This window comes from Macrobrachium nipponense, chromosome 44 (genome assembly GCF_015104395.2).
Source record: "Macrobrachium nipponense isolate FS-2020 chromosome 44, ASM1510439v2, whole genome shotgun sequence".
Classification (NCBI taxonomy): domain Eukaryota; kingdom Metazoa; phylum Arthropoda; class Malacostraca; order Decapoda; family Palaemonidae; genus Macrobrachium; species Macrobrachium nipponense.
The window spans coordinates 1,914,261-1,936,760 of NC_087221.1; positions in this window are offsets into that span (position 1 = coordinate 1,914,261).

Here is a 22,500-nt window from a genome sequence, read left to right on the forward strand (position 1 = left end):
AATTGTAACACTTCCTAGCTACTTCGTGCTTTCATGCATAGCATGAAAAATAAAAGCTAAGATTTTGGCATGCACGCAATCCTAAGTTTTCCGTACCTCTAACTAAAAAAACGGCACACACAAATTGGTTTTACTCCTAACAGTAAATACCTAAACTTAAATAACAACACCTTACCTGTTGTGGGGGGTTTCTCTTTCTTTCCTTTGCTCATATGGGGTTAATAGCATTGGGATTTCAGGTCGGTTTTTTTTTGGTGATATCACTCCAGCTATTATTAAAAAAAAAAGAAAAAAAAGAAGAGAAGGAGAGAGAGAGAGAGAGAGAGAGAGAGAGAGAGAGAGAGAGAGAGAAAGCCTTATGGAGTCTGGTTTATAAACAAAGTTATGGCGTAGTGGCGAGATCAGATTTCAAAGGAAAAATGTAAGGAAAACTATAAGGATCAAATTTAAAGGGGGCCATATTTACGACTAATTACTCTACGTAGTCAAGGCCGCCAGTAAGGGCGCTACTTATTATGAAAACTGCTGCTTGTACCACTGGAAACAGGTGGCCGGGTTCTGTGACACATGCCGAGAACTTGGAGCACGAATCTAAGGTATGCCTGAGCGCAGGATAAGGGAAAGGAAACCCACCTCTAACAGCAGGCATGAAGGCGCAAGGATATCTGAAACACAGCATTGCTCTATAAACACGTATATGATATACAAAGGATTGAACACACGCGGGATGCCACCAAATATTCAGACTTGCTACAATATGAATTCTACATTCTCAGAATTTCCTCTGAAGGCACGAAATAATGAATTACTTCACAGAACGTTATTGTATTGAATGGGAGGGTGTGAAACACAGACACTGAATTACGTTCTCATTTAGTATAGTTTCTTAGCACTGCTAATACCAGGAGTTCAGAACACTATTTAATAACATACAAGGGAACCACAGTGCTTAGATTAGATTAGCTACATAGAACAAGGGTTCAGCTGTTGGGATATGACAAGGGATAACTATGAACGATTGCACAAGCACAGACAGAGGAAATAAAGAAATGAATACATGAAGAGACAAAAATGACTGCCAACTAAAACTGTACTTTACTGTCTTGATTTCTGGTTCCGCTTCTTATTAGGCACCAATGGAGGAAGGGGATGTACTTCAATGTTGGAAGGTATGGTCCTGATTAATCAGGACCATATCTTCCAACACTGAAGTAGCCTACATCCCCTTCCTCCATTGGTGCCTAATAAGAAGCGGAACCAGAAATCAAGACAGTAAAATACAGATGTGAGGGGCTCTGAACCAGAGTGTTGTGGAGGGAGGTCTGACGCGGACTGAGAGTGATTTTCTCCTGTTGACCCCTTTTATGAGCTTCTTTTTGACCCCCGGCAGCTTCTGATTGATATTCGGATTTTGGAGGCCGACGGATCGTTTTCTGTACAGAGCGGGCATGCGGCAGATAGAAAATGAAAAAAAAAGAATGCGGATCGGAGACTCGCCGGGAAATAGGAAAGGTATGCCTTGTACCTGTTTCTTTATCGAAATTTACTTCGCTGAATTACAAAATGGGGAAAATGTATAATAATATGTATAATAACTCATCAAATTTCCATAGCAAAAAAAAAATATTCCTCTGATATTTTTATTCTCAGAAATTAGTCTTTTATGATAAAGAATGGACATTTTTTTCATGAATATATTCAGCTCATCCTTTTTATAACTTATTTTAAGTTTGTGCATTTGCGTATATTTTTTTTTTATTTTGTAAATACTATTATCAATTACATTTCTTTACTTTCAAAATGACACTGAAGCGAGTATCATACCAAGGGAACTAATTTTACTGGTTTGTAGAAGAGAAGCCAGCCATTTTTAAATGTGGTCAGAAATAAATGGGTCAACAATATGCAACATATTACATACACAAAGATATATTTGCAGTTTCACAGCATTCAATTTATCTTTTCATTTATTTATTATTATTATATTCATTGTTCTAAAGGGTCCACAATAATACAAAGTGTAAAAAGTCTGTGTATAATTTTGAAGACTTTACAGAAAGCTTTCGAACCCTTCCTTGGGAAGGGTTCGAAAGCTTTCTGTAAAGTTTTCAAAATTATACACAGAATTTTTACAATTTGTATTATTGTGGACCCTTTAGAACATTATATATACTCTCGTGATAGAGAGTTTTTCCCTATTAAATTCATTTTTATCAACATTATATTGCGTTCTATGATTTTGGTAAAATCTTTCAGTTAGGTAAGATAAATTTCCATTTTCTTTTTTCTTTTTGTTTTGTTTATTTGCTTTTTATTTTTTGCTTTTCAAAAGGTCTCTGAATTGAGACCCTGAGAGCCTTGTGAGTATTTTCTATAGAATATTTTTTAGCTTTACCTGTTTTCCAAGGTGCATGTCAGTTCACAAGTCGACAGATTTTTCCTGAATTTGTTGAAACTTGGTAGATAAGTTCGTTGGGCACTGGGTGCTCTTTTTCAGATTTGTCGTTGATCTTGACCTATTTTATTTTATTCTGCTGCGATGAAATTTCTTGGTAAATATGTGTGTTGTTGTGATATTCTTCCAATGATGTTACTGACTTATTCGGTTTTTAAGTCCATGGTCAATTTAAGACTACATATAACATTTTGCTCAGATTTTGATAAAAACTAATTAGGTAGCACAAAGGGAGTTAACTCATTATTTTTGTAAAATAGTTTAGACTTTTACCCGTCTATGAAGGTTTTTTGATCAGCTCTATGAATGAAAATATGTATTTTTTTGCTGATTATGATTAAACGTAGTAACTAGGCATTTTATGAGTTGTTAATTATTTCCACAATATTTCCGCAGTTACTTTCATTACTAATTTGTTTTCATTCCATTTTTTAAAACCAACTTTTAAAGAAAAGCCGCTCGTTCCTCTTGTGGAGAGAGAAATATTTTTTTTTTTATTATTATTATTCGTTAATTCAAGTTATTTTCTTGTTATCAATAATATATTCAAATTGTCTGATGTACACTCCTCTCTGTGTCAGTCTAAAATAATTAGAGCTAAGCGTCTTATAATCACAATACGATATAACTTCAAAAACAAACATCTAGAGAGAGAGAGAGGGAGAGAGAGAGAGAGAGAGAGAGAGAGAGAGAGAGAGGCACATTTCAATGGAAAAGGCCATGAGGGAGAACGTGCTGCAATTAAGAAATTATGATTAAGTGTTCTGAACATTCACGATTCAAAGTTTGTTTCTGCATTCGTGCATATGACGCAATAGAAAAAAATGAGAAAGAAAATATTTGCTCTAAATTTGTTATCTTAAAATGATGGATGAAATTGGTAATGGCAGTAGGCCTGGTCAGTACTTACCGCAGATACTCTAGAGTCCGCAAAGATACTCAAGTTACCCATATGAGCCGTGCCACGGCTCTAGTGAAACAAATAGCGGTTGTAGTCGAAATCAAAAAGCTTGGCGTCATAAACCATAACCAATGGGAACACGATTTTCCACATATTTGATGAATAGCATATGTTCGGAAGGTACATTTTGGCTGCGGTTTATGTAGCCAAACTTTTATTTTTGTTGATCACATTTTGAATTTACTAAAACATACCAGTTAAAAATGAATATAATGTTTGAAATTAATAAGAAATAAGACTGCATTGTGTTTGCAGTGATGCCCAGCATTCATGGTGTAAAGGGAAAATCTTGGATGCATAGCATTAAGAGAAAATCCAAGGTATCAAGATCAAGCCCAGAATGCATGATGTAAAACAGAAAATTCTAAATACATCGTATAAAGAAAAAATCTTGAACTCATGGTATAAAGAGAAAATCATGAGTGCGTGATTTTTACATTTGTGACGTAGGTCCTGATATTCCATGTAACATCACTGCTTCGTTTTTGATGACGGCATTAGATTACAACTGCTTGGTGGCTTCCGTGGCACTCATCCACTTTTAGGAAAAACTTCGAGTTGAGTATCTTAGTATACTCTATCTTTGGTACTTACTCAAGTGATCACATTGAAATACTATTGGGTTATAGGCAATGGGCAGAGTGATATATGGAACTCAGTCTAATCTTCGGCTCCTCACTACGGACCACATATACAGGTATCTGATTTCCGACATTGCTGCCTATAATAGCGTAACTCCTTCCAACAGACCTTTACACAAGTTAAATAACTTAATAGACAATAGTGCATAGAATGATCTTGAGCAACAAGACAAAGTTTAAAATTTATCTAACACCCCCCTTACTGTAAACCAACATTTAGTTTTAAATCTAGGCTTATCCTAAAACAACCTAGACTTCATAGTGGCTTTTGACAAATTCATATCAGACAAAAACTACAGCCGTGAAGAGATATGTTTCAAAGGAGTGTTACTAAATGCTTTAACTGGTCTTAATAAGAAATATCCTGTTTCCCGTAGATTTATGACAGCCATCCGCTCGCTAAAAAATGTTAGACGTTATAATAAGTAGATCCGACAAAGACGGCAAAATCATGGACAAAGACTCCTACTTTAGCAAAAACAACCAACTCCTTAGCGACAAAAACACTTACGACAAACTGACGAAAAATCCCGTCCAAAACGTCCCCACAGAATTTTTCCAAAAGTAAGATTAATTGGCCAAGACGAAAAAGAGCATTGAACTATTAGAGAAATTTAAAGTAATTAATCCTAAATTACCCTACTTTTATGGCCTTCTCAAACTCACAAAGACCATCTACCATTCAGACCCATCGTTTCATGTGTCGGAGCTTTCAATTACAAAATTTCTAAATGGTTAGCTGGCCTCCTTTCTCCTTTTTTATGCACTTTTTCTCCCAGTCACATTAAACATTCGGAACATTTTTGTCACAAATTCAGAGAAGCACATAAACAACTTCACAACATGAAACTTAAGCCTTGACGTAGATTCCCTATTCACAAAAGTACCAGTACAGGACGTTCTTCAGTTTTTGAGGGAAAAATTATCCCCTTATTTAGATAATTTCCCATTGGCGCTTGACAAAATAATAAAGTTAGTTGAATTATGTGTATCTAGTAACGTATTTTCATTCGGGGAATCATTCTATAAGCAAAAATTCGGTTGTAGTATGGGTAGTCCTTTAAGTCCTGTTTTAGCTAATCTGTACATGGAATACTTTGATGATATTCTAACATTTTGGGATAATAGATAGGACAATTTTAATGAATTCCTTTCAAAATTAAACGCATTAGTGCCCAGCATCCAATTCAAAGTTGAATGGGAAACAGAATACAAATTTACCATAAAAAGACAGAATACAAATTTATCATATACAGAAAACCTACGTTCTCACTTTCATACATTCACTACTTTAGCTATCACGACATTACTATTAAGAGCCTTCCGAATTTGTTCCCCAGATTTCCTGGAAAAGAATTTGAACTAATTCATAAGTTTAAAGTATCCTGACAATATAATTGAGAAAGCAATTCATAAAGCAAACGTAATTTTCTACCGACCCCCTCAAGACAAGACCAGAGACACACCCAACTATAAAATAAAAATTCCAGACCCTCGGAAAAACTAACCCTTTTGCATTTGCTTACCCAAAGACCTTAGTCAAATCCCTGATTAACGTCCAGCAAAAGACATCCCCGAAGGACACGGGCGTTTAAGAAATCCCATGCCTGGACTGTGACCAATCTCATATCGGATTTACAGGAAAATCACTTCCCCAGAGATTAATACAACATAGATGGTCAGTTAGGTATGGCCAACAGAACTCAGCTATTCTTAACCATATAAATGAACATAACCATAGAATAATCTGGAATTTGTCACATATAATTTATAGCAGCAACTGCCGGTACAAGAGTCAAATGATGGAATCGGCCTTGATTAAGCAGAGGCAGGTAATGAACATCTCAAAAGAAGCATGGGATTCAGATGCCATCGACAAAATGTTCATTCAACCAACGCTTAAGAAGATTAAAGAAAGATTATCAGTGGATGAACCTCTTGGTATAAATACCACCTTTTCTGTAACTTTTCTCATTCATCTACCTGAAGAGGGAGACAGCAGTCTATGAAATATAGCATTTTTCCCACTATACTTTGGTGTTTTTATGGGATCCTTTTATTCTATATATATATATATATATATATATATATATATATATAGATATATATATATATATATATATATATATATATATATATATATATATATCCAATTAATAATGGCATATTGAGAGGTTTCTGGACCATATTAATAGTCAACATAAAATTATAAAGTTTATCATGGAAAATCACAACAATTGTCTACTTTTATAGATATCAATGTAAGCAGAGAATGGTGAATTTACTACATCTGTGTATCGGGGGAAAAAGCACTGCACTTGCTGAAAACTTTCATAGTTCATGTTTTAAGAATTTTAACCTGAACTCTTATATACCTTGGTTTACAGGGCTCTTCGATATTCTTTGAGTTGGTCTCTTTTTCGTAATGAGATTTAGCTTTTTAGTAAATTTTTTTCACAGAATTCTTATTCTAAAAATTAGGTTTTTAAAATAATCAACAGACTGTTTTCACAACAAATCTCTAATCGGACACCCTCTTATAATGCCCAAAAGAAAATTATATATGTCACAATCCCAATTATTTCGAACAAGTCTTCCATTAAACTTAAAGAAATAATTGAACAAGAATTTAGATGCCTTAACGGATAGGATTTAATTAATTCCAATCAATCCACTCAGGATTGGCGTATTCTTTTAACTACAAGGACAAACTGCAGACCTTCATGAAATCTAACATTATTTATAAATAAATAAATGGAAGTGCTCGGGTCAGAAGCTGAGTAAGCCTGCATTTTCCAATATAGTGATTGCCTTACTACCTTTAAGTCCTTATTCATCAGACGGCTTGGTCTTTCTTTGAACTTTAATGTTTCCGCTTTTCCTCTTCATTTAGCATAACAGAAGTCATAGGTTGGTGTCAAGTCTTGGTCGTTCGTTCTTCTCCTTCCTTCTCCCTTGAATGGTTTGTTGATCACTGGGTCTTTTTTACTGCACTTTTTTTTAAAAAGTTATAGTAATTTTGTAAACAGTAATTTTTATTCGCTTAAGTTTGTTTTAAAATAGTGTTTGTAAATGTTTACGATTTTTTTATGTTATACATATATGCAGATTGAAGCTGCAGAACTTCTTGTGGTCATATTGGCAAGGTCACCTCGTCGTGATTATAGTATCATGGGTTCGCTTCCCGCTACAGGACATCATGATTTCTTAAAAAAAAAAAAATCTTTAGGTTGGAGCTCAAGGCTTCGTAGTGCCAAAAAAGAGCAAAGATTTTGAGAAGTTAAGAAGGTATTGTAGCTATTATAATAATATATTATATATATATATATATATATATATATATATATATATATATATATATATATATATATATATACACACACACACATATATATATATATATATATATATATATATATATATATATATATATATATATATATATATATATATATATACACACACATCATATATATGTATACTATAATATATATATATATATATATATATATATATATATATATATATATATATATATATATATAATATATATATATATATATATATATATATATATATATATATATATATATATATATATATATATATATATATATAGATATATATATAATATATATATATATATATATATATATATATATATATATATATATATATATATATATATATATATATATATATTGCTACTTTCAAAATGCATGTTTCCCCTCTTTGAAATGTCATGTAAGATTGTGCAACATTTTTTCAGATTCCTAGATAGCTTAGAATAGGATGTTTTAAGATGTGTGTTCTGATTCGCATTAACATATTGTTAAAAGAATATGTATATTAACGTTAAAAAGAGAGAGATCTCCGTTTGCTTCCCTACTCTGTCAGCGGATTTGATAGCGATCGAGTTGAGTTCTTGCGTTGTTGTCAAAACATGCCAATTTTAATTATCGTTTAACCTCCATTTCAATCGGGTACGTATCTGTTGAGCAGACTTGTCTTGTACGTGTATATCTTTGTCAAGTCCCACGTGGGTATTGCATATTTTGTATGTAAGATTGCATCAGATCTCGAAGATTCGAGAAGCATTCGTGACAAGAACGTTTTGTATCATCTCCTCTGTCGTTTCCGTAAAGGAAGAGATTTCATTCGATCATAGAACCTCGAGGCAGTTAGATCTTCCTCTCTCTCTCTCTCTCTCTCTCTCTCTCTCTCCCCCTTGACATTGAGATTATATTAACATAACGTAAATTGGTCACTCGTAACTTAGAATTTCGTATTTGAAATTTCTTAGAGTTTATTTAGTATTATTTAGTTTCTTTTGTGGAATCTGAACAAACATTTCGTAACGGCGCCTGGTTTTTTGTGGAAGTGTGAATCAAGCCTGCAGCAAAGCAAACGAAAGAAAACACGGTATTACCAAGGGTAAAGTGCGTTACATATTTTTATTAGTTACAACTAATAATGGATAGGGAGTGTGTTTAACTAATAACGGATAGGAATTGTGTTTAACTAATAACTAAAAGTTAATGGGAAAAGTGTTTGGTTAACTAATAACTAATAACGGTTAGGTAATAACTAATAACTAATAATTGATAGGAACTGTGGTTAACTGATAACAGATGTTTACGAAAGTTTGGTATAAACTGTTGGTTACAGTGTTTTTTAGTGAAAAAGATTTACACTTTTACACATTGCTGATTTTGTTGTGTTTGTGTCTGTTCCATTGTTTGTGCACTTATTCATTTTCTTATTGAAGTGTGTCCTTTTGTTTTATATTTTCATTTGCATTCACAATTTAATTGACTTAGTTATTTTCATTGCTTAATCATTGCACATTTAAGTAAACTTAACATTTGTGAATTAATTTGCATTTACTTAGAATTCTTTTCAAGTTTTATTGTTGTTTAGCACTTGTGAATTAATTTAAAATTTTCAATTATTGCCTAACACTTTTGAATTTTTATTGAATTAATTTTCTTGAATTTTGTGATAAATTAATTTTGATTTATTTTACTTAATTTGATTCAAGAATTAATTATACTTTACTTTGTTTTCAAGTAACAGTAATTTTCCCTGATATTGTGAATTTCACTATAAATTTTGAGTTTAATAATAAATTTTTGTATCTAAAATTTTTATAAGTGTTTTTTTATTTTTCTTTCTATACCAGATATAATTATATTTTTAATTATGATTATATTTATGTTAGGTAGAAACATAGAGTGGTAATTGATTTGCTTTCCTTCAAATAACTTGAAGTGACTTAGAACCAGGGAAGTACTTAGACTTTTGAAATCAGGGAAATACTTAAGACTTTTAAAGTTGTTGATGGAGTGATGCCCTTTGATTAATTTAATTACTTACAAGATTATCTCACACCTGTTTTGATGAACTTAGTCTGATTTTCTGCAATACTGGTAAGTGTTAAGGGATCACTGTTGCCTTTAGTGTATTCAGTCGTTTAAACGTGTTATGAGGGTTCAGGTGTTTGGCTTTTGGTGAGGTAATATTTGATGCAAGGTAACCAGATACTTGGCACTTCGTAACATTGTATATATATATATATATATATATATATATATATATATATATATATATATATGTATATATCTTACGAGACCAGAATCTCGTTTCACATTTGGTAAGCGTTAGCCATAATCGGTAGGCAAACTGGATATGCATTCTCCTCTCTCTCTCCATTTCATTAGGTCATCAAATCAGAGTCGGAATTACAAAAATATATGTTTATTCAATGTAAAGTACTAATTGAATAACTCAAGTTCTTACAGGATAATTAATGAAATCATAATTCACAGTTCAAGTAACAATTCGGTAAATAATAGTCTTAATCAGTAATTAGTCAAACACCAATTATCTCCTCTCCAAAATATAGTTTCCTCCACACAGGACACAAGCCCCTCTCCCTATATCCACTGTTTAAAAGACAGGAGGGGCACATTAATGAGCATACACAATTGTAAAGACAAAGTCAAAAGATTAAATGAAATAGAACATCTTTACAAAATGTCAATGATTCAGTAAGCCACATCTTTGGCTAAAGCACAGTAACTCTTACCCATCTCCAGCATAGAACCTTACACACAGAAATAAATATATAACGTCCGCCAGAGCTATCTGCTCTTTCTCTCCAGGGCAACCGTCTCCATCCTTCTGGCTAATTCCCTGCCATTCTGAACGAAAAAGGCGATGACGTACAGAAAAATTCACGCCCTTCGTCCACACCCTCATAACTGGTTGCAGCCAGTTTTCAAAGCCACCTCTGTGATCGCCTGTAGCAACAGGACAAGCACAGATCTGCACATACAGCAAAAAGACCCATCAGCATTCCCAAAGCTCGTCACTCGGACTCTCTGTCTCCATGGGAAGTAAAAAATTATGAGCCTGTACATTCCCCCTTTTTACATATATATATTATATATATATATATATATATATATATATATATATATATATATATATATATAGATATATATATATATATACATAATATAAATACATATATATATATAGATATATATATATATATATATATATATATATATATATATATATATATATATATATGTATATATATATATATATATATATATATATATATATATATATATATATATATATATATATATCATATACATATCATACATACATACATACATATCTATATATATATATATATATATATATATATATATATATATATACATACACATACATACATACATCATATATATATATATATATATATATATATATATAATATATATATATATATATACATACATACATACATATACATACATATATATATATATATATAGATATATATATATATATATATATATATATATATAGTATATATATATATATGATATAGTGTATATATATATATAATATATATATATATATATATATATATATATATATATATATATATATATATGTGTGTGTATATGTATATATATATTATATATATATATATATATATATATATATATATATATATATATATATATATATATATATTATATATATATATATATATATATATATATATATATATATATATATATATATATATGTATATGTATATATATGTATATATATATATATATATATATATATATATATATATATATATATATATATATATATATATATATATATATATATATGAATAACTTGATCACGAAGTATACAAAACGAGATGCTATGTATAAATAAAGGTTTTTTTGCCACGAAGGAAAAAAATGAAAAAACGAGATGGCCGAGTACTTTCGGTCCTATTCGGACCCTTTACTGAGGCATACTGATTTTACAAAGAACACCATAGTCAAAAAGAAGGCTTAATATACAAACTGACACTACCAAATTAGCCATAAGGGCGATTTTCACTCTACAGAGAGGAGGAGTCATAGGCTAGCCACACCTTGAAGGATACCCGCGGTAAAAAAGTGATTCTTCCAGAAAAACAGTACATTTGAAAACAACACGGGAGCATATACAATTTAATATCATGAATTTTTACACAAATCTTCCCAACAAAAAAATTATTATTAATGAAAATACGAAAGAAAATATATATTATATATAATATAAATATATATATATATATATATATATTATATATATATATATATATATATATATATATATATATATATATATATATATCGAGCAAGAGAGAGAGGGAGAGAAAATATCGAACCAGAGAGAGAGAGAGAGAGAGAGAGAGAGAGAGGAGAGAGAGAGAGAATTAATAACTATATACATGTGGGACTAATTTATTAGTTGTTCATTTATTTTGAGGTCCTTCATAAACATATTACAAATATATGGGTCCAAATGGTACATTCCCAGACTAAGATTTAGGTTGTTTTTATTTAGTGATTTGTATAATTGCCGATTCCAGTAAATTTCTTGAAACATAATCATTAGATCTAGCAATTACCGAGGTATTACCCCAATTAATACAATGAGATTTTTCACTCAGATGGATAAACAGTGCATTTGAAGTCTGGGCTGTTCTAACTGAATACATATGCTGCTTAACCCGAACACATAAATTTTTACCAGACTGACCAACGTAAAACGATGGGCAATCCTTACAAGGAATTTTGTAAATGATGTTGTTATTTGTTACGGGACTATTCTTAATTAGCATATCTTTAATGGTATTGTTATAAGAGAACACTACATTAACATTAAATGATTTAATTATTGATTTTATAGTTTCAAATCTACGAAAATAAGGTAAGCTAAGTACATTTTTAGGGATTTCTTTTTCATTAAAAGCAACATTATAAAACTTTTTATGAGCTTTTTGATAACATAAATCAATTAAATGAGGTGGGTAGCAGAGATCATTCCCTATCTTTTTTATGTATTCTATTTCTTGGTCCAGGTATTGTGGACTCGTGATACGCAAAGCGTGTAGGAACATAGAAGAAAAAATTGAAATTTTAATATTAAGATGGTGGCCAGAATAAAAATGTGCATATGTTAAATTATTTGTGGGTTTTCTATAAGTACTGAATTTGCATTGGAAAGATTCACTATGTATTAATACATCTAGGAAAGGGATGACATTGTTATTTTTAATTTCAACAGTGAATTTTATGGATGGCACTAAATTATTCAATTTAGACAGTAAATCATTTACATCGATACCACCAGGTAAGACTACTAAGATATCATCGACAAATCGGTACCATTTTAAGGGGATAAGTGTGATATCTAGGAAAGGGATGACATTGTTATTTTCAATTTCAACAGTGAATTTTATGGATGGCACTAAATTATTCAATTTAGACAGTAAATCATTTACATCGATACCACCAGGTAAGACTACTAAGATATCATCGACAAATCGGTACCATTTTAAGGGGATAAGTGTGATATTCGGGAGGTGTTGTCTCTCAAAAAATTCCATATATCCCCGCTACCATGAACTGTATCTAATTCACACATCCGGAATTCTCTTGATCTTGTGGAAAAAATTAAATAACATTGTACTAAACCCAGCGATATTTTTTGTCAGTTTTGATGTATGTTCTTTGTTTACAAAAGTCCCAATTGACTCTGTGCTAGAATATTTAAGTAATGAACTTGTAATGCATGAATTGCCTATGTCCGTTAGTCACATAATTTCCTTAATTAAGTTATGTATTTGTGATTGCAGATTTATTTTTAACGGAGAATATCACCAACAAATATTTGGTATGGCCATGGGTAACCCTTTATCACCTCTCCTTTCAAACTTATATATGGAATTTTTTGAGAGACAACACCTCCCGAATATCACACTTATCCCCTTAAAATGGTACCGATATGTCGATGATATCTTAGTAGTCTTACCTGGTGGTATCGATGTAAATGATTTACTGTCTAAATTGAATAATTTAGTGCCATCCATAAAATTCACTGTTGAAATTGAAAATAACAATGTCATCCCTTTCCTAGATGTATTAATACATAGAGAATCTTTCCAATGCAAATTCAGTATTTATAGAAAACCCACAAATAATTTAACATATGTACATTTTTATTCTGGCCACCATCTTAATATTAAAATTTCAATTTTTTCTTCTATGTTCCTACGTGCTTTGCGTATCACAAGTCCACAATACCTGGACCAAGAAATAGAATACATAAAAAAGATAGGAAATGATCTCTGCTACCCACCTCATTTAATTGATTTATGTTATCAAAAAGCTCATAAAAAGTTTTATAATGTTGCTATTAATGAAAAAGAAATGCCTAAAAATGTACTAACTATGAAATTCAGGGCCTCTGTAACACGGTTTTTTGGATTTTGCTCCTTATCAAAGCATCGGAGGTAGCTGAAAGTTGACATATGTATATTTTACAACTACACACAAATTTTGTCAGCATTATCAATAACCTAAACCCGATAGTTTTAATTTTTACAGAGTAAAAATGATCTAGCCGACGCCATGGCCAATGATTGCGAGCCAAGAGTCGAAAAACATTCATTACGTAAGCAAGGTAAACATCGTTTTACGAAATGTTGCCCCGCCCATCCACTAGACAGAAATCCATTCACCTTATTCCATCGGCTCTGAAACCCATAGTAGTCAAGAATGGCTAACAGGATTTGGAATTGTCCACGGGCAAAACTGCATTTGTCTTACGACTTGCAACCTTATACAGTCAAGAGAAAGCCCGTGGCCATACTTACTACAGTCTGAATAGGTAATTATTCAGTTTCTAGTTTAAATCCAATGTTTATGGTCTGATCTGTATTTAGCGTAACGTGATTATAATACTTGTAATGTCATTCAGGATTTCGAACATTTCCATTAACTATTCACTATGCCACAAGAGAGAGAGAGAAGAGAGAGAGAGAGAGATGAGAGTAGAGAGAGAGAGAGAGAGAGAGAGAGAGATTGTATGAAACAGTCTTTATATAACTATTTTGTTAAAATGAAGATTTTTATCCAAAAAGTAAATACAAGCTTATATGTGCTTAAAATCTCCAGCAGACCAACGGATCATCCGAGTAATCAATTTTTTTTCGTCTTCTTTAGTTTGTACGACCATGTTGGGTATAAAGACTTTATGAATGGTGGAACGATACATAGATGTGGGTGGGGTATCTGTGCTAGCGTAGTAATACTACTGTAGCAGTAGTGCCGCAAAATTAGTAATAGCAGCAATATACATGAATTAAACGTTTAGGCCAACTGCTGGGATCCCTGAGGATCATTTAGCACTTCTTACAACTACTCGAGAAATGAGTTTTTATAGCCAGAAGTTAGATTTTCTAATACAACAATGGTCATGATAGCCTTCATTGTTATCTTGAATTATAACGAGGGCAAAGTGGGTGGAGCCTCATGACGTCATCATTCTGACGATAATTATTGGTGAAGGTTTAAAGCCAAAATACGATACCGTCTATTTTTTTTTTTTTTTTTTTTTTTTTTAGTAAATAGGTAGATAGCCGATAAATAAAATTTCCTTGACATTGGATACAGCAGTTATCAAATCATCTTGTCTACTATGTCTTTGAAAATTACCAACTATTCCCTACATCTTGTCAATCTGATTGTGACCTATAAAGTAGATTATAATATCTTAGGGCACTTAATTTGGGAGTTAGACTAATAATCAAAGTGTTTTTTATTTATTAACATATTTTGTTGGTTTGTTCATTATGACAATTATCAGTGGAGAGGATTCAGAGTTCTTAAAGGTGTACTGCTTTGCTTGTATTTAAATTTTTGTCATTGTTGCCAGAGGTATAGCCTTCGTTACGTATAGCCAATCATCCATCGAGAAAGAGGGAAGAAATGCTGTTATAAGTTACGTAACGAGTGCGTTCGAAACCTTATCTCTGAGTAAGTTGGCCCGTCTTCAAAAAAGGTCACTTTTACATTATAAGTACCAAATTTATTCAACCTACGTGATGCAGAATACAGTCAAAATTCATGTGTAGATATAATGTGTATTCTGAATAAGCGTTATATCTATGAAATGCATAGATAAAAAGTTATTGCCAAAAAACCGTGTTACAGAAGCCCTGAATCTCATAGTAGCTTACCTTATTTTCGTGGATTTGAAACCATAAAATCAATATTTAAATCATTTAATGTTAATGTAGTGTTCTCTTATAACAATACCATTAAAGATATGCCAATTAAAAATAGTCCCGTAACAAATAACAACATCATTTACAAAATTCCTTGCCCATCGTTTTACGTTGGTCAGTCTAGTAAAAATTTATGTGTTCGGGTTAAGCAGCATATGTATTCAGTTAGAACAGCCCAGACTTCAAATGCAACTGTTTTATCCATCTGAGTGAAAAATCTCATTGTATTAATTGGGGTGATACCTCGGTAATTGCTAGATCTAATGATTATGTTTCAAGAAATTTACTGGAATCGGCACTTATACAAATCACTAATAAAAACAACCTAAATCTTAGCTGGGAATGTACATTTGGAAACCCATATATTTGTAATATGTTTTATGAAGGACCTCAAAATAAATGAACAACTAATAAATTAGTCCACATGTATATAGTTATTAATTCTCTCTCTCTCTCTCTCTCTCTCTCTCTCTCTCTCTCTCTCTCTCTTCTCTCTCTGGTTCGATATTTTCTCTCCCTCTTTCTCTTGCTCGATATATATATATATATTATATATAATATATATATATATATAATATATATATATATATATATATATATATATATATATTTATTTATATTTTCTTTCGTCTTTTCATTGATAATAAATTTTTGTTGGGAAAATTTGTGTAAAAATTCATGATATTAAATTGTATATACTCCCGTGTTGTTTTCAAAAATATACTGTTTTCCTGGAAGAATCACTTGTTTACCGCGGGTATCCTTCAAGGTTTGGCTAGCCTATGACTCCTCCTCCTCTCTGTAGAGTGAAAATCGCCCTTATGGCTAATTCGGTTAGTGTCAGTTTGTATATTAAGCCTTCTTTTGGACTATGGTGTTCTTTGTAAAATCAGTATGCCTCAGTAAAGGGTCCGAATAGGACCGAAAGTACTCGGCCAACTCGTTTTTTTCATTTTTTTCCTTCGTGGCAAAATAACCTTTATATATACAGAGCATCATATATATATATATATATATATATATATATATATATATATATATATATATATATATATATATATATATATATGTGTGTGTGTGTGTGTGTGTGTGTGTGTGTGTGTGGTGTGTGTGTGTGTGTGTATATATATATATATAGATATAAAATATATATATTATATATATATATATATAAATTGTCAAAACATAAGATACCTTTGGTTTTGAAATTTGCAACAACGCACAATTCTTTTCCTTCCTTCATTATTATCTGCTCTCATATATATAACTCAAACCCCCCATTCCATCTCCTTTAGAGAAATATTTGTGACTTATAACTAGAAGTGTTCATTTATCTTACTATTCTCATGACAGTGTTAAATTACTTGCGTTCTCTGCCTTACGCAACTCCCAATTACACAAATCGCGTTTTAGATCGAGAATTACAGTGCATCCTCAATTTGCAGAATAAGGAGAATGCCAGACTTTGTGTACCTCACCCATGTTCCACGGTGCCAAAGTGATCCATACAGCCATCCATTTCCAAGTCCCAAGGTGGCAGAATGAAGAGCTGTTGATAACTATTATTTTATGATTGGCAATAATTGAAACAAGTATCTTATTCCTTTAAATTTTGGGTACTTCACAAAGGGGTTTAAATTTTATGGGATTTACATAGTGGCACTATTTAATTTGTTAAAACGTAACCTCAGTGCCAAGGAGCTAATACCTTCAGCTCCAGTGTAAGATCTTCTGAGTGATATAACAATAACTTCAGTTAAATGTAACTTTGCATTTCCCTTAAATCAATCATTTTTTATACCTTTTTCCTCCCTTTTCTCTTTCGTTACTTGCGTGGCACCCAGCTTTGTCAGATGTCAGTTAATTGTAGAGTAAATGCTAAACCTCACACAGTCACCCACGTAACAGATGACAATCTTTGGCCAGCATCCATAAATGAAGTCTTAATGAATCTCTCATTAGAGTAGAAATCATTCCCACTGACTGTTATGAGAGTTTTGCGAGAAAAACGAACCTTATTATAAAACCTCCCTTTATCTTTTTCGCATCTTTGGCACCTGTGAACAGCAGTACACAACCGTAAGTACTTTATTCTAGTATTTTAATTTAATCCTTTGATTTATTATTATTCCTATGTGTTCAAACGCAATGATAACCAGGACCCACTCAGACAGGTCGACGGAACAGGTAGAGCACGAGGCGAGAGTGAGTGACGGTGTCAGCTGCACCCCTACATACTGTCCTGTACACCAGTCTAACCCAAGCCATACTCGTGTATACACCTTTTCAGTGTGATACTTTTCTCCTAGACATACTTCAATGCTGCAGATATACCACATAACTGTTCAGTATTTGGGTCCTATAATATAAGAAGAAAAGCATCAGGATCACACATACAATACTTCCGTTTTACAAGGGCAAAATAACTTAGACAACGATGGATTTATTGCTGTTGTCGCAATGATAGCATAAATGCTGATAATACAGTGGTATTCTCTGTACATTTTGGTGTCACTGACTACAAAGATGACGAGACAGACCCCTTGGAAACGATACTCCTAAACGACAATGAACATCAAAGGATGATGCAATTCCAGCTCTCCTTATGCCTCAACGTAATTAAACTATAATGCAATACTATGTATTAGTTTGTATGTGTGTGTGTTTGTGTTTTATGGCGTGTTACAGTTTTATTGGAGGGAGGTGTTGTATTTGAGGTATTATTATGTATTTATAGCACTGTAGAGCAACTTTTGCAGGTTTTGTTGAACTGATGGAACTGTGTATTTATGCAAAAGTGTCCTTGCTTTGTCTTTTTTTCTTTTGTTGAACCACTGTTGAAGGAATTGCATTTATGCAGTTTTGATAATTAAATTAAAATTTTAGTGTATTCTACTGTACCTTTGTCCTTGTACAAATCTCTGGTCAAATAAAGATCTATCTATTGGCCTATATCTATATATCTATCTGTCTACGTAGTACTAGGATGTGTTTGTGTTTTTGGAGTGTGATGGTGTGGGGGGGGGGGGGGGGGGGGAGCGCTATATTTGATGGGCCAGATCACAGGTAATGGATTAGGCTTGAACAAGAAGAGGTCGGTCATAACAGGCGATAATAACAGACGGGTCAAACTAATATAACAATTTTACATATTTTTTTACGTTCTCGTGAGACAGGTAAAATTAGTATTACAATTTTATATATTCATAAATCCCTTATGTTCTTGTTTATAAATCTTAGGCACTACAGATGCAAGTGACAGGTCGAGTGAGAGGTCTTAAAGGCAGAGAAAAGTGGAATTATGAGATCCATAGAGGAAATGTTGTCTGCAGCTGATGGAAGTGAAGCAGGCACTGTCAAATATAATAACAGTGATAGGTGCAGTGTCAGTGACAATGGTCATTTGCAGTCTCGTGATGAAAAATTGTCCAATTAATTTAGTGGAACTGATAAGGCAATCGGTGTTACTAGTGAGGAACTGCAACGGAAAATTAACCAGTTAGAAAAGGAAAATATTAAACTTAAGAAAGAGGATAATAAATTAAAGTTAACAGTTCTTGGTCTAAAGGTAAAACGTAGGAAAATGCAAATAGAGGTGAATTGAACGCTCCCTCAGAGTAATTTTTATTCTTAATTACCTACAATGAGGGAATTTTTCAAACTATGCATGGAGTCAGTCTGCAGGCGGAAAAAGAGAATGCTTTAAAAATTCTTCCTCTGAAATTGAATGTGTGGGAGGTGATATTAGGATAAATAATAAAAACGACGAGACTTGCAGAAATAAAAGTACAAAACATATAAAAGTGATTCGGTAATAGTATGTAGAACAAACAAATATTACTGTGTTAAACTGTGTACTTACATCATTTATATACAAACTCTGTGTAAATAAACTTTACAGTAATGTAATAGCTATATATCTGAGAGAAGGAGAAGGAGAGTGGAGCAGTCAGGAGATAGAGAGGGAGAGGGCGCAGACAAGTGAGTTGTGGATCAGCTGTCGTCACTGCACAGAGGGAGAGTGAATCGGGTCTCTGTCCGTCTGACCTGTCTGAGTGGGTCCTGGTAATAACAATAACGTTTACAATTTCATTCATTGCTCGGAGAAGGCTTGTTACCATTAACGCATATATTTTAGCTGTGTTCTCATTAATGTATGTTATCTGCCAGAAAACATGTCTCTAGACGTTAGGCATTAGCGAGGCAAGTACAGTGATAACGATTGTTAATTATTAAATTGACGGGAAAGTGTTCAATTCCTGCCGGTCACCAATTCGTTATTTAAACCTTTGAATTCTCTTTTACATACTTTAACGTGTTAGTAAATTAGTGTAATAGCTTCATTCACGTACTATTGTAATATTAATGCATATACGAAGTCCATGTGAATAAATAATAACAATGTAAATAGCTAAATTGTGTTTGCATTCACATGACAACGGATATCCGTCTTGTCCCTCTCGCCAGTACAAGCGTAGTTTCTTACTCACTGGTGTCTAATAGCTTCGATAGACAGATTTAACATTTGATTGTTCAGTGCGCGAAGCCTTTCCCTTTCACTCAGAGCAATTCCATAACGCGAACAGCCTTATTATTCCCCGTTGAGTTACTAGTTTCATCACTGACGTATTTTCTATACTGGAATACACTCTTGAACACGTACCTTTTATGAGAGCAGAATAATATTCACTTGTAAGGAAGACTTCGAGCGAATGTTTGCCCTTCAATTGTAAAAATCTGTATATCCATTATGTCCTCTCTTTTCTTCCAGGAACTAAAATGTAGAGCATTTTACACCCCTTCTTTTGATGTATATATGTCGGTAATCTGTTCCCTCTATGTAAAATTATTTGTGAAGAAAGACATTCACAGCGGGGGCCCTGTCCCTTTTTGTTTATGTTTGTTCGTGCGTGCGTGATGGACACTGCGCTTCTTTCTGCACGCTGCCTTATGAACAGCCTCATTTGCCAAATAATTTCCTACGGGCTGCTCTAGGAGCAAGAGCCCGTAGGAAAGAGCCCAAGGCCAGGTTAATCTCAGACAACAACAACAAATAAAGTTAGTTTGCTCGCTCTTCTCGTATTGCTAAGACCTCACAACTGGTGACCCAGGAGTAGGTGACCCAAGTAGTTTTGGCTTTGCCATTAAGGGACTAATTACCACAGCTCACCTTCAGGGAACCTATAATGGGCCCATACAATGCCTAGTCTAGCGGACTCACAACGGTATTTCTTCACAGAAGTGTTTTGGCATTCATTCTTACGGTTTGGCCTGCCATTCACGATTTCTCGTCGACTGTAAGCATGAGTCTGACAATACGATGGAGAGTTCAGTGCATTCACTCGACTTCTCTGTGTCTGCCTCAACCCAGCGATCTGTGAGACAATCCTTCTTCGTGCTCGAGTCCTCCTTAATGCTTGTGCCCGCGCCCCGGATGACCGCACCGTCAGAGCCCACTACGTCAAGCTGCCACCCTTCTGCAGTGAGGACGTCACATCATAGCTGCAACAGGCAGAAATACAGTTCGGAATCCCGGCATCACCCGGGGCAACACCAAGGCAGACCTCATCACCTGGACCTTCACAGTGGATGCCTTTAAATGCCTTGCCCCATGGATGCATAGCCATCCCAGGGAGCTGCCCTATGAAGGCCTGAGGAGGGAGGTCATCCAGGTCTTCTCCCTCCCAGTTCCCCAGAGAGCCACCCAAATTTTTTGCCTCGTAGTCAACCCCATATCCACCTTGGATCACAGACTGGCCTGGCACAAGCTCCAGGACCTGGTACTCCTGCCAGAGGTGGACCACCAAGGACGAAGGCAGGAGGTGAGCATCCTCTGTCAACTCTTCCTTCGCCAGCTCACGCCCGAAGTCCAAAGCCATATCCCTAATGCCAAGACCATGGAGATGGAAAGTCGATTGCAGTAGGCTTTCAAGCTGTTTACTGCCACCCAAGCTGCGAAACTCTCCATTCCTCAATCAGCCAACAACCTATAGCAGGAGGAGACAGTTGGTGCAGCATACCAGCGATTGCTGAAGCCCCTCTCAGATGTCGGGTGGTGTCGCTTCCACCGCCAATTCAGTGGCAATGCACGGAAGTGCGAGCACCCTTGCTCCTTTCGCCCTTCAAAAAACGACAGAGGCAGCACACAAAACAAGCCCCCGATGACCCAACCGCCCTCGTGGCTGCAAACGGACACCCATCTGCACATACAGGTACCCAACGGCCAGGACCCATTGTTTGGTTTCCAACCGGGCCCGGACCTACACCTAGGCCTTCCCATCCATCGTCTGGACGTATGGACCCCCATCAATCCGGTGGGGCTGACTTCCTCGCTCACCATGGCCTCTTGTTGGACATGGCCCACGGAGCCTTGTCGATACTGAGACCTGCCTCTCCCGCCCACTCGCCAGAGGACCAAGGGCGCTCACCATGTGCTCCGTCCTTCCCCACCACAGATACGCCTTCCTTCTCCAGGAGTTTTTGGATGTCTTCCGCACTGAGCTTTGCCAGGTGGCTGGGCCCGCACCCAAGCATGGTGTCCTCCACCATATTGAGACCAAGGGCCCCCTGACACACACCAAGTTCTGCTGCCTCCCGCATTCAAAGGAATGGAGAAGATGGGGATCTGTACAAAGGTAGTGAGTCTGTGGGCGTCCCCCCTCTACATGGTGAAGAAGGCTGACAGTGGAGGCCCTGCGGTGACTACCGGTGCCTGAACCTTGTCACTATGCCCAACAGCTACCACCTGCCAAACATGCAGGACCTCACCGGACCCCTCCACGGCTCTGAGGTATTTTAT